We start from the raw sequence: 18,001 nt of genomic DNA on the forward strand, positions 1-18,001 counted from the left end.
CTCCCTCTTACACTCCCTCACTCTCTCTCTCTCTTTTCTGTTAAGGTAGTTGCTTCAGTTACATTCCCCAGCAGTTTCACCACTTCTCTACCTCCATTTCTATTGAGGTTGCTCTTGGACTTGAAGGGTAACGGAAATGTCCCTATTCATCCCACCGACCTCGAAAACTATGGATTAGACACTGATATCCGTTATTTTTAACATTTTATTTTTCACCCCTTCTCACCACCCCGCTTCCTATCCTGGCTGAACTTTCGATTTAAAGACCATTAGGACTCACTATGAATGTCAGCAACCTAAAAAACTATGGATTAGACACTAATATCTGTCGTTTTCCATTATTTTTACATGCCATTCCTTTCCCTCCCCTTTCTCAACCTACCTTCTCAGTGACTTTGGAAACTGAGGATTTAAAACTAATATCTGTCATTTTTGGTATTTTATGTCACCCCCTTCCCAACCGTTCTCACCCTGGTTTCCTATCGGGGCAGAACATGGAATTGAAGGGCATCAGGAAAATCACTATTCATCTCAGCAACCTGAAAAACTATGTATTAGTTACTAATATCAGTGGTTTACTGTTATCTTTACATGCCATCCCCTTCCCACCCCTTCTCATACCCGCTTCCTATTTGGGCTGAACTTGGACTTAAAGGGCATCGGGAGTGTCACTATTCATATCAGCAACCTTGAAAACTATGTATCTATATATTTGACACTAATATCTGTAATTTAAACTTATTTTTACATCACCCCTTCTAACCCCCCTCCCTATCGGGCTGAGGGGCATCGGGAATGTCACTATTCATCTCAGGGACTACATACACTATGGATTAGACATTAATATTAGTGTCTAATCCATAGATGAATAGTGGCACCACCGATGTGAAAGTAATCGAAAACAAGATACTAGTGTTTAATCCATAGTTTTCGAGGTCGCTGAGATACCATCTGGAAAAGAAAACTGTGGGGGTAAGCCATCACTGGCACCAAACAGGCAAGGGGTTGTGGGGAAAGGGGTGGAATGTAAAAATAACTGAAAACGACAGATATTAATGTCTAATCCATAGTGTATGTAGTCCCTGAGATGAATAGTGACATTCCCGATGCCCCTCAGCCGATAGGGAGGGGGGTTAGAAGGGGTGATGTAAAAATAAGTTTAAATTACAGATATTAGTCTCAAATATACAGTCGATGAACACCGTCGAATAAAGACGCGTTTCTATCCGCGACGTTGCGAAGGGGCTGAAAATTCGCACTGCGTCTTACAGCAAAGTTTGTTTACACACGAACTCACACACTCAACGCATAAATATATATATATATATATATATATATATATATATATATAGATATATATATATATATATATATAGATATCTATATATATATATATATATATATATATATATATATATATATTATACATATATATATACATATATATATATATATATATATATATATATATATATATATATATATATATATAGATATATATATATACTATATATATATATATATATAGTATATATAATATATATATATATATATATATAGATATATATATATATAGATATATATATATATATGCGTTGAGTGTGTGAGTTCGTGTGTAAACAAACTTTGCTGTAAGACGCGGTGCGAATTTTCAGCCCCTTCGCAACGTCGCGGAGAGAAACGCGTCTTTATTCGACGGTGTTCATCGACTTTAAATACTGATGTCGATATTTGGCTGTTCACCTCTGGAGGAGGAGGAGGAGGAGGAGGAGGAGGAGGGTGAAGGGATATCATGACTTGGGTAGGGGATGCAGAAGGATCATTGGAAATAATGTCTGGAAAGTGATTTTCGCATCCCGCATAAGAATGACTCCGGTCGTCTTTATCCTTCTTTCGTTATTGCGAGGAACAGATGTTGACAAACACGCCGCTTTGGAAAGGACTCAGTTCCCTTATATTCAGTCCTTTATTACTTATGAGTATCGGAATTCCATTTGCCAGATACGAGGCGTCTGCTGTAAGTCACTTTCAATTCCTTTCCCTGTAACATGACTGAATTACCGTTTCGCTAGAAAATAAAAGAACATTAGATGTTTAAAATTTAATCAACGCACTGAATCATTCTTCAATAATTGTGACAAGGAAAATAATAAAATGGAGAGTTAGTAATTCTTGGAGACGTTTACACTAACATTTTAACGAGCATATTAAGTAAAAAAAATTGTTGACCTAGAGCATTATCTGCTGGCCGGGTTTTTAAATACGCAATACAATTACTGAATTGGGTTATAATTTCCTGAATTTACTTCTGCATTCCAAAATAAAATTCTCCCTTTCTTACAATAAATCAATAGAATCTACCACCTCACACAGGTGGCTCACGGAAAGAAACGTTAACTAACGTGAAAGATGGAAAAATAAATAAATAAATAAATAAAAAGTAAAATAATAGAGAATAAAATAAAATCATTTGCACTTATTTCACTCGATGTCTGAATTGAACTCTCCTTGCTTTCTTTACTGATCCTCATCATCATACTGAGAAAAACTGAGAAATATCTTTACACTCTGCCTATCTTAGTTCATTCTCCCTCTTAAACAGACAAAAGTATACGTGTGCAATGAAAGTGATTCGAAATAATTTGTTTTTGTTATAATATGTCTGAGGAGTCAAAATTCGAAATAGAAAGGCGCTTTCGAACAGAAAACTCCTCGATTGCATAAAATCATTTCAACGCCAGCCTCCCATATCGGCGAATTCTGAAATATGAAAAGATCTTACCGAATATAAAGGAAAGATTTAATTCTGAAACAGGCCGGAACGCTGAGCCAGAGGAGAAATTGCTAAGAATTCTAAAGCAGGAATAAAACTGCTTCATGCAAAAATTTTCCCGTTGCATGACGCATTGACGCTTATTATACTGATTCAAAATCGGTGCTAGATTTTAGGTTGTACAGTTAAATATGAATGTAAATAAGCGATCGAAATGGAAAATAATATTTAAAATGAAACCGCAATCACGAGGATTGCGGATTTTTTAAATATCTTTACAAATCTAAATTTTTCTACACACATTATTTCAAATGCCGTAAATTTTAAGACTACACAAATACATATATCAATATCTTAAGACGCTATATGAATTACAAATGCAAGTCTACGTTTTAACATTATACCTGCAAGCATAAATAAGCGCACTGATATAATTCCTTACATATGAATAATTTCCAAAACATTATCTCTCTCTCTCTCTCTCTCTTTCGATATTGTGATATTTCTCAGAAGTTTTATTACATCTGGCAGTTTCACAGTTTTGGGGGAAGAAGAAGAAGAGAAAGAGCAGTGACAGAGCAAAGTAGCCAGAAACCCAAAGACGTCAGGACTGGGGGCGTATTTCCATCGTCGAACTTTTTAATACTTTTGACAATAAGCGGTTGCATTGGAGACGCTGAATCAATACAAGTTTGCAATTTTACGTGTGTCTGTGTCCAGATGCATCTGTGTTCTTTTCTTTATTATTATTATTATTATTTTTGTGGAGTGTACGTTTTCTGGGAAGGACATTCGCTGAATACTTACACACACACAAACGCACACACACGCATACACACACGAAACAAATATGTGAAATATGTTTGTGGGTTCTTTTTTTCTAAGAGTTAATTTGTAGTGTTGGACACCAGAGAATTTGCGTGTTTACACACACACACACACATTACATCTAACTGTGACATGTTTGTGTGTGTGTGTGTGTGGATGGCGTGTTTACACACACACAAACACACGTATACACACACTTACGGTGAAATCTGCGATGACTGTTGGAACAGTTTTTCCTTTCTATATACTATCGACGGGTATTTGAATAAATGCTGAGATGACACATTCTATTATTAGCATATCCGCTGAAGTGAGGTGTTTTAAAAAACCCAGAAATACATTATGAAAAAATTTCTTATGAAAATCTACTCTAGAAATTCATCTCTGTTGGATGAAAAATTACATAATATCAAGGACCATGTCACAGAATAAGTGAAAAATAACTTGTAAAATTCTTATAAATATAGAAAAATTTCAACAGATGACTGGAAGCTCAAGAAACAAGAATGAAGGTCATTTTGTAATTCCGGGATCTCTCACTTTTAATTAAAGGAAAACCAAGAGAGCAAAATGTTTTTTTTGTTTTTACTAGTTTTGATAAATTGACAATTAAACATTTCTCTTATCTTCCGTTTATCCTTAATCATAACCGAAGTAATTATGGTCAATTTACTCAGCACTCAGGCATATCTCCTTTTAATAGTTTTCTTTTTATTTTTATCTAAATCTTTATTTCTACCCATTCAGAGATTCTTAGGGCTTTATACTCGATCAATTTGGTCAGCTTTCAATTTTGCTCTACCATACTCCTTCGGTATCTTGAGCTCACTATGTTAGATGGCTTCAATGAACTACTACCTAATTTCTCAAAGGAGCCCAATTCTCTTTTTAATAATTCCCATCTCACGTTGACAAGTCACTCAAAACAAAACTTTCCACTTGTCAGGTCATCAATCTTCAGCATCTTCATTTGCTACATGATTGTTTCCACACACTTTCTCTCACTTAAATGCTTCTTGCAATGTTAAAGGTTTCCTTCTAAATTCGCGTATAGTAACACTACGTCACTCTTCTTGAAGACACTCGACAATCATTTATTTTTTAAGTAATCCAAAAGTTCATTAGATCTCTGATTTCGTTTTCAGACCCCATTCCCCTTTTCTTAAATTTTACTTTTCATTTTTTATATTCTGTTTACTTCTCTTCGTTCGAAAGTCATTTCCAGTAATCTTTTCCTTCCCATGTAAGTCGCCTTTTGAACTTGTATCCCAAAATTACTTCTTATCGTCTCAAGAACTTCCCGACTAACCTTTCAGACACACTTTCACATAAACCCTCCACCATAATGGTTTCTTTTTATATACATTTCATTTTACTTCACTGCTATCAAAATCCCCTGAGCTGCGGTTTTCCATTTTCAATAAAATAATATTTCATTTTTTTTATACATAATAATTAAACAGAACTCCATTAACGACCATTCTAAACCTCACATTTTTAAAATCTCATTCTTGTACAGATCTGTTAACATAGTTAACAAACCTTTCAGTCATAAACCGTCTTTCCAAGAAGCAAAGTAGCCACGTACAGTAAAACTATACTAAAATAAAAAAAAAATGTAAAAAGACAAACCACGAATACTCAAGACACTCGGCAAAAAAAATAACAGATATTCATCAGCGTGAAAAAAATATAAAATCAATAAAAACACGAAACAAATTACAAGCAAAAAGGAAAGAAAAAAATGGAAAAACGGTAAGTCCACAAAATCCCAAGGATTAGTAAGATCAGAAGTAGGATTATCCTAAATCACCTCCACTCCTCCCCCTCCCCACCCTTCCTCATCATCATCATGACTTCCAACGGAACATCCATTTACATGAGATGGGGGCGTCGGGTGAAAAGAGAGAGAGAGAGAGAGAGAGAGAGAGAGAGAGAGAGAGAGATCTGTTGTCCATTGAGCAGGGAATAGTATATCAAGCTGTTATATACTATACTACCGTTCTATATCTATTAAACATTATTCTCGGTAAAAAAAAAAGTCTTTATAGGCATTGGCGCTTGATTGATTTAATGTATTCCGCGCTCTTGTATAAACACAGACGCATAACCGACAGGACACAACTGATTGCATACACACACACACACACACACACGCACACACACGCACACACACGCACGCACATATATATATATATATATATATATCTATATATATATATATATATATATATATATATATATATAATATATATATATATATATGTGTGTGTGTGTATGTGTATGTATGTATGTGTATCATATATATATATATATATATATATATATATATAATATATATATATATATATATATATATATATATAGTTGTACAAGACCTTTCATATTCTCACATGGCGACAGGAAAGACTAGTAATTATTAAGAACTTGGTATTTCAATTGCCCTACTCTTGGTACCATCAAACTGTCTTTCCTGCCGTCCAGTCTTTAAAGATGGGTAGTTTTGCTAACTCCTCCTCCTTCCATATGCTTTACGCGAGCGAAAACGGCGACGAGGAGACCAGGCAGCCCGGCCGTCAGGCAGACTCAGAGAGCGACTCATGAGAGAGACACAGAGAGAGAGAGCAGAGACCTCACTCACCTGGGAAGGTTCCTACAATTTTGATTCGTCCGACATGCCTGTCTTAGGCTAAAGGCTTTTATTGGGATCCCTGGTCTACGTCACCCTCTTGAGAAAATTCTGCCGAAATCCATCTGCAACGCCTTTGTGCATGGTTCGACAATGGTGAGTACCAAGAATATATAGGGCTTATTTTTAAGGTTATCATTGCGAACTCTCATTGCCTTGTGTTGCCTATTCAGTTTTCCTGTCTGTCATTTTTTTCTTAGAAGATTTGTTATAGTTTTTTGTGGTCAATATGTTTTATACATCGTATTCTCTTGTCCTTTCAGGTGATTTAGCTCTCGGACTAGTAACTCTAGCTTATTCATAAATTCACCTTGTTAACACTTGGGTAAGAGAATCGTCTAATACATTAATGTTTCGAGTGGTTATATTTATGACGGATTGTCTCCCAAATTACGACCGAGCAAATCTATATTAGGTTTACCGTTCATTTCAGGATGGTGTTTGGTTTCGGTGTATCGGCCCTTTTATTTCCTTCCTGATACTAATGTAAACCTCAGTTGCTCAATTGTAAGGTAATTTTAAGTGGGTTATTATTCCTATGGGTATATTTTTCTTCATAAATGACTATGACTTTTAGATACTAATCTTCCTGAATATTTCTTTACAGACAGCGAGCGAAGCAGAACGAAGGAAACGCCCTACGATCTACGTGAATTGCCTTGTTCTCCTACCAGTTGTTTATAACTACGGTACTACGTCATTTTAAAGGCTTATTTATGTAATAAATATCATTATTTAATTACATTTTTCCTTCCAACCTTTATTTCAAACCACAGATTTATATGGTGTTCTGCTTATGGCGCCCACGTGGGGCAACACGAAGAAAGGTGCTTAATGATGGTGCAGATGATCCAGCAGAGAATTGACCACGACTGGGGCTCCCAATAGTCTCTCATATTTCTATTTGTAGGACATTGATATTTTCCTTTCCAGGATATTAACATTTTATTGAAATAAATATAATTTTTCTTTTCAGAAAATTAACATTTTATTGGTTTGCATTTGTTATACTTTTGTTATAATGGCTAACTTACAGGTACTGATCGGACAACGAAAAGTCATTCGGAGAAAAGTCACCGAACAATCAATAGGTCTGACACCTATTCTGCCCTTACACAAGAAGAAAAGTAGCTATTAAAGGTCTTCTTGTTAATTATAGAAACAAGTTGTCAGAGCTAGATGATCAAATCCTCTTGAAGAAAAAATTTCCTGACATATCTGATGAAGCAGAGTTAGAGCCAGAATTAACAAGTTGCCAGGATTATCTAGACAAAATTGAGCCATTGTCTACCATTACTTGAGATTTCAAGGAGTAGAATGATTCTAATAATATTCCCGACGTGGCCCGCAGTTTACTGAAAACAGCCAACAGCTACTCTTCCTAAGTTTACAAGCAAAGAAGGAGAAGATTTCTTGAAATTTATAGCAGAGTTTGAGGCTACAAACTAATGCATTTCAGTATCCAGACCGAGATTTACTTTTATTGCTGAAGCAACAGGTAGACGGTCGAGCAAAGACTTTATTAAGTTCTCTGGAAGCTGATAAACAGCGTTATGTAGATGCCAAAGAACTATTGATTTCCGCCTTTGCTTCTAAGGAGGTTTGTAAAAACAATGCAATTAAGAAAATTACGGAGTTAAGTCTAAGAGAGGGTGATGACCCCTTCACATTTATTTCCATCCTCCGATCAGTATGCGAAGCAGTCAAGACTTTTAACATTGGAGCGGATGAATTTGTCAGATATTTTGCTTGGCACGGCTTAAATGGTCGCTTTCAGCGTCATCTTATTAATATTACAGAAAGGCTCATCCTTCCTTAAATACATTATTTCACATTTTCTTTGCGCTTGCGAAAGGTACGAAAGTGACGGGAAAGGTGTTGAAAGCTTGAAATGTAAAGCTTCACCTGTCAAGACATTAACACTCCCTCTTCGTAAAGAGAGAGCTACCAGCATGGCTGCGGAAGCAGTAACATATGATAAATACAGGTCTTCGCCTCAATGTTCCTTGTGTTCTACGGTTGGAAATACTGATAATTTCACTTTATTCACAAGTGCCCTAAATTTCTTTCTCCTACGATAAAGTGCATATATTAAAATCTAGAAATGGATGTGTAAAATGCGGCCAGTTTAACCATGTTTCGGTAAGTGCCATTTTAAATTCAAGAGACGCTGTTCAAATTGTAACAGCTGGCATATGACTTACCTGTGTGATAGGAGTCCGTCACCAGGCAGAAACTCTAACAATATTAATAACGGCAAATCCAAGGTGGAAAACTTCTCCTCAAATAAGCAGCGGTGTTGCCGTCCTTCCTACTTGTCATGGTGATTCCATTTTACCCACCTTTTCATTTAAAGTTGGGGGGACTGTTTACAGAGGACTGAAGGACAGTGGTTCGCAGAGAACGTTTGTCACTAAGAAATTGGCGGAGGAGAATAATCTTAAAATCATTAACTCTAAAGTAAAGCTAACAGTTAATGGGTTTAATGGCAACAAGGAGTAATTTTACTGAAATTGTGAAGTTCCTGTTACGATCGAGATAAATCCTTTATAATTTATTGCTTGGTTGTACCAACATTAATGTAGCATTGAAATTACCTCTGCCTTGGTAGATTAGTTTGATAAATTTCAAGCACAAGGTGTTAAACTAGCTGATCAATTCCTTCATAAACTTTTCATGAAAAATTGATAATGTTCAGCTCATTTTAGGTACAGACTTCGCTTATTGTATTGCAGGTACAGATACAGTTTTTGGAGGAATAAATTCATCGATGTATACTGAATGTCATGCAGGTATTTTGCTGTTCTGGTAGCATTGATTTAATGATTAAGAATATTGATAATTTAGCTGATACGCGAGTGCAAACCTCGGCTGTTAGTAACCATTTGAGTGTAGTTCTGCTATTCATATCCAGAGTAGTTCCTTTTTGCTGAACTCTAAAGTTGATGTGTTTTGCCGATGATGACATTAATACTAACTTTGAAGTAAACTGTTCATTTTCTGTAATAAATGAAAGAGGTAGCTTATGGAGAAACCACTGCAACAGGCCACTGATCAACTTCTAGAATCTGAATGTAATTATTACTTAAATTACGATCAGAATTTCTACAATGATGAAAGTATTGAACTTAACAACCAGTTGGTCGAATTTACCATCAAAACCCTTCGTCGTAGGGAGTCTGATGGACGTATTATCGTTTCCCTTATTGTGGAATGGGAAAGTTTCTCATTTACTTTCAAAGAATGAAAAATCTATCTAAGTTGATATTAAGGTCTAATCTCAAGAGACTTAAACGACATCCAGAACGTTGCAGCTCGTTGACCAAACAATTAAGGAGCAATTGAAGGCAGGCATAATTGAGCCCATTTATGATTTAGAGGTGTTTAAAAGTGAGAACCCTCAACATTCTTTTTTACCACACATGCCTATCTTTAAGCTGGATAAGGATAGTACCAAATGTAGGATTGTATTTTTGTCCAACATTAGATTCTTCTAATAGTATATCATTGTCACATAACCAGTGGCATGTATTCAGGGCCTACGTTTAAACCAAAAATTGTCCTCTTCCTTTGTTTTTACAGCTTAGATTTGACCAAAAGTTACTCATATTTGACCTTAAGAAAGCCTTTAATATGTTATCCTTAACAGAAAACTGATCAGTCTAAGTTGTTATTTTTTGGTACAAAAATGTGAGTCAAGGTGATTTTTCCTTATTGGCTTTAAGAATGTTAAGATTACCTTTTGGCCTTAGATGTATACCCTTTTTATTAATGATTTCATTATAGTTACATACTTGTGTTACAACCTTCAGAGGATTCTCGAATAGCAAATTAAAAGAAATCTATCTATTCCATGATTTATACGGACAATGGGGCTATTACTGCCAATACTTCAGAGGAGTTAGAGTGGTCGTATAAACAGCTTTCGAATATATTCATCCCTATAAATTTGACGTTCAGCAGGTTGTAACTAATGACTCAATTTTACAGGATGAAGTGGACCGCGAAGCCGAGGCAGCTACGCCTTTACGTAACAAGTTGTTTGGTTTAAACTGGGACCGATGTTCCGACGAAATTTTCACTAAACCAATTTTTCTTGATCCCAATGCTAATACTAAAAGGTCTCTTTACAAACAATTGCTTCACAGTTTGACCTTTTTGGTTTTAATATGCCATTGTTTAATCGCTGGTAGATTGTTCATGGCATCAATTACAACGTCAAAAGAATTTACATTGGGATCAACCATTAACGCAAGAATTGCAGAGAGAAATGGATTATATTTGCAGGCAAACCAACAGAGCTCCCTCCTTTAAAAATTGCTAGATGTGTTGGTCCACGAGATGGCAGTTATGATATTTATATTTTTCAGATGCAAGTAAGGACATATTTGGTTGTGTACTCTATTTACAGCATATTGAATCCAATCGCTTAAGCTTTATACATGCCAAAAAACCGACTTGTAAATAAGCAACTCAAGAGGTAAATCCATGCCCTCTCTGGAACTTAACGCAATACATTTAAGTGTTGAGTGTGCTCTTGATATTTACAAAGATTTGTCTGGATCTGCTTGCTTAAAACCCTTGCAGGTTAATAATATTTACGTATATACTGATTCTCTGTGTGCCTTACATTGGCTGAACTCTGCTGCTTTGAAATTGGACAAATTAAATAAACATTCTCCATTTGTTCGTAAACAGCCTTCATAATATACAAAGAATGTGTGAAACTGTCCTATAAAACAAAATTTTTGCTTTATTTCAGGAAAAAACAATCCTGCGGACATAATCACCAGATGTGTGTCATACAACCAGTTGCAAAATTCTTGCTTTTTTCAGGACCAGATTTAAGTATAAATGAAGTTCCAGAATTGTCAACTACTATACCAGCATTTGAGATGCCACTGAGGTTCAAGCAACTCCTTCCACAGCTCGGGTTATTGAAGTTGCTAACATTCTGATTGATATTAATAATATTCCAATTTCAGGAAACTTGTATTGATTTTTCGCAGAATTTCTTAGTGGTGCACAAGTGGAAGCTGAAAGCGAAAATTGCTTGCTCACCAGTCGCTAATTACTTTGCCCAGGCTATAAATTACTTGTTAAACACTGAACAAAGGAAGCATTATCCTGAGGTATATTCTTACCTACAGCATGGTCTTAATTCCAGAAAAGACATTCCTCCTATTATAACGCAATTTAATTTATTTTTTAGATTCACAGGGTCTTCTGAGAGTAAGAGTAAAATTCAAAAAATGGAATTATGGCTTAAGTGGAAATTACCCTTTATTATTGCACCCAGACAGTCATTTGACCAAACTAATTATTTGGGATGCACACCTCAAATTATTACATTCAGGATGTTATTCTGTATTAACAGAGCTCAGAAAGCATTATTACATCCCTAAACATTTCTCAGTTGTGAAAAAGGCTCTTAAACAGTGTGTTCATTGTCGTAGGTTTAATAATCGTTATATAAGGTTAAATCAAAACTTTTACAGAGACTTCAGAGCAGATCTCCTACGGTTCCTTTTTCTAACATATATGGATTATTTAGGACCCTTCAATACGAAGGATGGAAAAGAGACCCGTAAGGTTTGGGTTACTATGTATCACCTGTACTTTGGTCTAGGGCAGTTAACCTCAAAATTTGTAGGAGTTTGAATGTTGCAGAATTTTTAAGAGCATTTCAGCTACACTGCTTGAGTACGGGATTCCTCAACTTTGTATTAGTGATCTTGGAACTCAGTTGGTGGCAGGAGCTAATACCATAACTTCCTTCATTAGTGACCCTCAGACGCAATTATATTTTGAGGAAAATAATGTAAAACCTCTCTCCTTTCAGCAATATTTCAAAGGCTGCAGTCAATTGGGATCATTAGTAGAAGTCTGTGTAAACAATGGTAAAAAGATTAATGTTTGGAGCAATTAAGAATTTTGTATTGACGTATGTAGACTTTGAATTTCTTGTCTGTAATATTGTGCATCTCATTAATCGACGACCTATAGCCTTCAAAGAAGCTGTTCGTGCTGAGACTGACCACGTGCCCGAACCAATTACGCCGGAACAGCTCGTGCGAGGCTATGAATTGACTTCTCTAAACCTTATCCCTAATCTTCAACCTCTTTCAGTTGAAGATCCAGAATTTGACCCTGATAATCCAGCTATTTCTCAGAATTACCTAAAGTTGTGTAAAATTAGGCAGACATTAATAGAGACCTATCATAATGAATTTTCTAGGTACTCTGAGTTCAACAAGCAGTTGACAGAAAGGGGCGGTATCGTCCCGTTACTCATAATTACTAAAGGATTGGCGATGTGTATTAAAAAGGAGGAACATACCAAAGGAATAAATTATCCTCTAGGCATAATTCTAGAAGTTTTTAAGAATGATTTGGGTGAAGTTACCCATGCTGTTATTAAGAAGGGAAAACAGGCCAGACATCAAGGTTGCATGTAAATAATATTATTCCAATACTAGAAAACACAGGAAGTACTAATTCAGCTACTCCTATATTTGTAATTTCTGTTACTTCGTCCTTAAGGCCCAAAAGAAAGGCTGCTATATTAAGCCAAGAAAGGACAAGACAGATGCTTTAATCTTTATTCATTATTTGTATTTTCTTGTATTTAATTTAATTATTTTTACATTTCTTAAATGTATTTTCTTACAATTGTCCAGTTACATATGTTTCAGGATGGAATTTTTTCATTTCTGAAAAATTCCATCTTCGCCCCTGGACTGTACAAGACATTTCATATTCTCACATGGCGACAGGAAAGACTAGTAATTATTAAGAACTTGGTATTTCAATTGCCCTACTCTTGGTACCATCAAACTGTCTTTCCTGCCGTCCAGTCTTTAAAGATAGGGTAGTTTGCTAACTCCTCCTCCCTTCCATATGCTTTACGCGAGCGAAAACGGCGACGAGGAGCCAGGCAGCCGGCCGGTCAGGCAGACTCAGAGAGCGACTCATAGAGAGAGACACAGAGAGAAGAGAGCAGAGACCTCACTCACCTGGGAAGGTTCCTACAATTTTGATTCGTCCGACATGCCTGTCTTAGGCTAAAGGCTTTTATTGGGATCCCTGGTCTACGTCACCCTCTTGAGAAAATTCTGCCGAAATCCATCTGCAACGCCTTTGTGCATGGTTCGACAATGGTGAGTACCAAGAATATATAGGGCTTATTTTTTAAGGTTATCATTGCGAACTCTCATTGCCTTGTGTTGCCTATTCAAGTTTTCCTGTCTGTCATTTTTTCTTATGAAGATTTGTTATAGTTTTTTGTGGTCAATATGTTTTATACATCGTATTCTCTTGTCCTTTCAGGTGATTTAGCTCTCGGACTAGTAACTCTAGCTTATTCATAAATTCACCTTGTTAACACTTGGGTAAGAGAATCGTCTAATACATTAATGTTTCGAGTGGTTATATTTATGACGGATTGTCTCCCCAAATTACGACCGAGCAAATCTATATTAGGTTTTACCGTTCATTTCAGGATGGTGTTTGGTTTCGGTGTATCGGCCCTTTTATTTCCTTCCTGATACTATTGTAAACCTCAGTTGCTCAATTGTAAGGTAATTTTAAGTGGGTTATTATTCCTATGGGTATATTTTCTACATAAATGACCATGACTTTTAGATACTAATCTTCCTGAATATTTCTTTACAGACAGCGAGCGAAGCAGAACGAAGGAAACGCCCTACGATCTACGTGAATTGCCTTGTTCTCCTACCAGTTGTTTATAACTACGGTACTACGTCATTTTAAAGGCTTATTTATGTAATAAATATCATTATTTAATTACATTTTTTCCTTCCAACCTTTATTTCAAACCACAGATTTATATGGTGTTCTGCTTATGGCGCCCAACGTGGGGCAACACGAAGAAAAGGTGCTTAATGATGGTGCAGATGATCCAGCAGAGAATTTGACCACGGAACTGGGGCTCGCCCAATAGTCTCTCATATTTCTATTTGTAGGACATTGATATTTTCCTTTCCAGGATATTAACATTTTATTGAAATAAATATAATTTTCTTTTCAGAAAATTAACATTTTATTGGTTTGCATTTGTTATACTTTTGTTATAATGGCTAACTTACAGGTACTGATCGGACAACGAAAGTCATTCGGAGAAAAGTCACCCGAACAATTCAATAGGTCTGACACCTATTCTGCCCTTACACAAGAAGAAAAGTTAGCTATTAAAGGTCTTCTTGTTAATTATAGAAAAACAAGTTGTCAGAGCTAGATGATCAAATCCTCTTGAAGAAATTTCCTGACATATCTGATGAAGCAGAGTTAGAGCCAGAATTAACAAGTTGCCAGGATTATCTAGACAAAATTGAGCATTGTCTACCATTACTTGAGATTTCAAGGAGTAAGAATGATTCTAATAATAATTCCCGACGTGGCCCGCAGTTTACTGAAACAGCCAACAGCTCCTCTTCCTAAGTTTACAAGCAAAGAAGGAGAAGATTTCTTGAAATTTATATAGCAGTTTGAGGCTACAACTAATGCATTTCAGTATCCAGACCGAGATTTACTTTTATTGCTGAAGCAACAGGTAGACGGTCGAGCAAAGACTTTATTAAGTTCTCTGGAAGCTGATAAACAGCGTTATGTAGATGCCAAAGAACTATTGATTTCCGCCTTTGCTTCTAAGGAGGTTTGTAAAAACAATGCAATTAAGAAAATTACGGAGTTAAGTCTAAGAGAGGTGATGACCCCTTCCCACATTTATTTCCATCCTCCGATCAGTATGCGAAGCAGTCAAGACTTTTAACATTGGAGCGGATGAATTTGTCAGATATTTTGCTTGGCACGGCTTAAATGGTCGCTTTCAGCGTCATCTTATTAATATTACAGGAAAGACTCATCCTTCCTTAAATGACATTATTTCACATTTCTTTGCAGCTTGCGAAAGGTACGAAAGTGACGGGAAAGGTGTTGAAAGCTTGAAATGTAAAGCTTCACCTGTCAAGACATTAACACTCCCTCTTCGTAAAGAGAGAGCTACCAGCATGGCTGCGGAAGCAGTAACATATGATAAATACAGGTCTTCGCCTCAATGTTCCTTGTGTTCTACGGTTGGAAATACTGATAAATTTCACTTTATTCATAAGTGCCCTAATTTTCTTTCTCCTACAGATAAAGTGCATATATTAAAATCTAGAAATGGATGTGTAAAATGCGGCCAGTTTAACCATGTTTCCGGTAAGTGCCATTTTAAATTCAAGAGACGCTGTTCAAATTGTAACAGCTGGCATATGACTTACCTGTGTGATAGGAGTCCGTCACCAGGCAGAAACTCTAACAATATTAATAACGGCAAATCCAAGGTGGAAACTTCTCCTCAAATAAGCAGCGGTGTTGCCGTCCTTCCTACTTGTCATGGTGATTCCATTTTACCCACCTTTTCATTTAAAGTTGGGGGGACTGTTTACAGAGGACTGAAGGACAGTGGTTCGCAGAGCACGTTTGTCACTAAGAAATTGGCGGAGGAGAATAATCTTAAAATCATTAACTCTAAAGTAAAGCTAACAGTTAATGGGTTTAATGGCAACAAGGAGTATTTTACTGAAATTGTTGAAGTTCCTGTTACGATCGGAGATAAATCCTTTATAATTTATTGCTTGGTTGTACCAAACATTAATGTAGCATTGAAATTACCTCTGCTTGGTAGATTAGTTGATAAATTTCAAGCACAAGGTGTTAAACTAGCTGATCAATTCCTTCATAAATTTTCTCATGAAATTGATAATGTTCAGCTCATTTTAGGTACAGACTTCCGCTTATTGTATGCAGGTACAGATACAGTTTTGGAGGAATAAATTCATCGATGTATACTGAAATGTCATGCAGGTATTTTGCTGTCTGGTAGCATTGATTTAATGATTAAGAATATTTGATAATTTAGCTGATACGCGAGTGCAAACCTCGGCTGTTAGTAACCCATTTGAGTGTAGTTCTGCTATTCATATCCAGAGTAGTTCCTTTTTGCTGAACTCTAAAGTTGATGTTTTTGCCGATGATGACATTAATACTAACTTTGAAGTAAACTGTTCATTTTCTGTAATAAATGAAAGAGGTATGCTTATGGAGAAACCACTGCAACAGGCCACTGATCAACTTCTAGAATCTGAATGTAATTATTACTTAAATTACGATCAGAATTTCTACAATGATGAAAGTATTGAACTTAAACAACCAGTTGGTCGATTTACCATCAAAACCCTTCGTCGTAGGGAGTCTGATGGACGTATTATCGTTCCCTATTGGGGAATGGAAAAAGTTTGTTTCTCATTTAACTTTTCAAAGAATGAAAAATCTTTCTAAGTTGATATTAAGGTCTAATCTCAAGAGACTTAAACGACATCCAGAACGTTTGCAGCTCGTTGACCAAACAATTAAGGAGCAATTGAAGGCAGGCATAATTGAGCCCATTTATGATTTAGAGGTGTTTAAAAGTGAGAACCCTCAACATTCTTTTTTACCACACATGCCTATCTTTAAGCTGGATAAGGATAGTACCAAATGTAGGATTGTATTTTTTGTTCCAACCTTAGGGATTCTTCTAATAGTATATCATTGTCACATAACCAGTGCATGTATTCAGGGCCTACGTTAAACCAAAAATTGTCCTCTTCCTTTTACAGCTTAGATTTGACCAAAAGGTTACTCATATTTGACCTTAAGAAAGCCTTTAATATGTTATCCTTAACAGAAACTGATCAGTCTAAGTTGTTATTTTTTTGGTACAAATGTGAGTCAAGGTGATTTTTCCTTATTGGCTTTTAAGAATGTAAGATTACCTTTTGGCCTTAGATGTAGTCCCTTTTTATTAATGATTTCATTATAATTACATACTTGTGTTACAACCTTCAGAGGATTCTCGAATAGCAAATTTTAAAGAAATCTATCTATTCCATGATTTATACGGACAATGGGGCTATTTACTGCCAATACTCAGAGGAGTTAGAGTGGTCGTATAAACAGCTTTCGAATATATTCAATCCCTATAAATTTGACGTTCAGCAGGATTTGTAACTAATGACTCAATTTTACAGATGAAGTGGACCGCGAAGCCGAGGCAGCTACGCCTTTACGTAACAAGTTGTTTGGTTTAAACTGGGACCGATGTTCCGACGAAATTTTCACTAAACCAATTTTTCTTGATCCCAATGCTAATACTAAAAGGTCTCTTTTACAAACAATTGCTTCACAGTTTGACCTTTTGGTTTTAATATGCCATTGTTTAATCGCTGTAGATTGTTCATGCATCAATTACAACGTCAAAAGAATTTACATTGGGATTCAACCATTAACGCAAGAATTGCAGAGAGAATGGATTAATATTTGCAGGCAAACCAACAGAGCTCCTCCTTTAAAAATTGCTAGATGTGTTGGTCCACGAGATGGCAGTTATGATAGTTTTTATATTTTTTCAGATGCAAGTAAGGACATATTTGGTTGTGTACTCTATTTACAGCATATTGAATCCAATCGCTTAAGCTTTATACATGCCAAAAACCGACTTTGCTAAGCAACTCAAGAGTAAATCCATGCCCTCTCTGGAACTTAACGCAATACATTTAAGTGTTGAGTGTGCTCTTGATATTTAACAAAGATTTTGTTTTTCTGGATCTGCTTGCTTAAAACCCTTGCAGGTTAATAATATTTACGTATATACTGATTCTCTGTGT

General features: G+C 36.0%; 1 protein-coding gene across 10 annotated transcripts in view; it reads right to left on the reverse strand.

The window, feature by feature from the left end:
- LOC135219256 (alpha-catulin-like) overlaps positions 1-18,001 on the reverse strand; it is a 567,812-nt gene that overhangs the window by 241,633 nt on the left and 308,178 nt on the right. The gene's annotated exons all lie outside the window — the stretch shown is intronic.

The sequence above is a fragment of the Macrobrachium nipponense genome, chromosome 1, assembly GCF_015104395.2.
Source record: "Macrobrachium nipponense isolate FS-2020 chromosome 1, ASM1510439v2, whole genome shotgun sequence".
Classification (NCBI taxonomy): Eukaryota; Metazoa; Arthropoda; class Malacostraca; order Decapoda; family Palaemonidae; genus Macrobrachium; species Macrobrachium nipponense.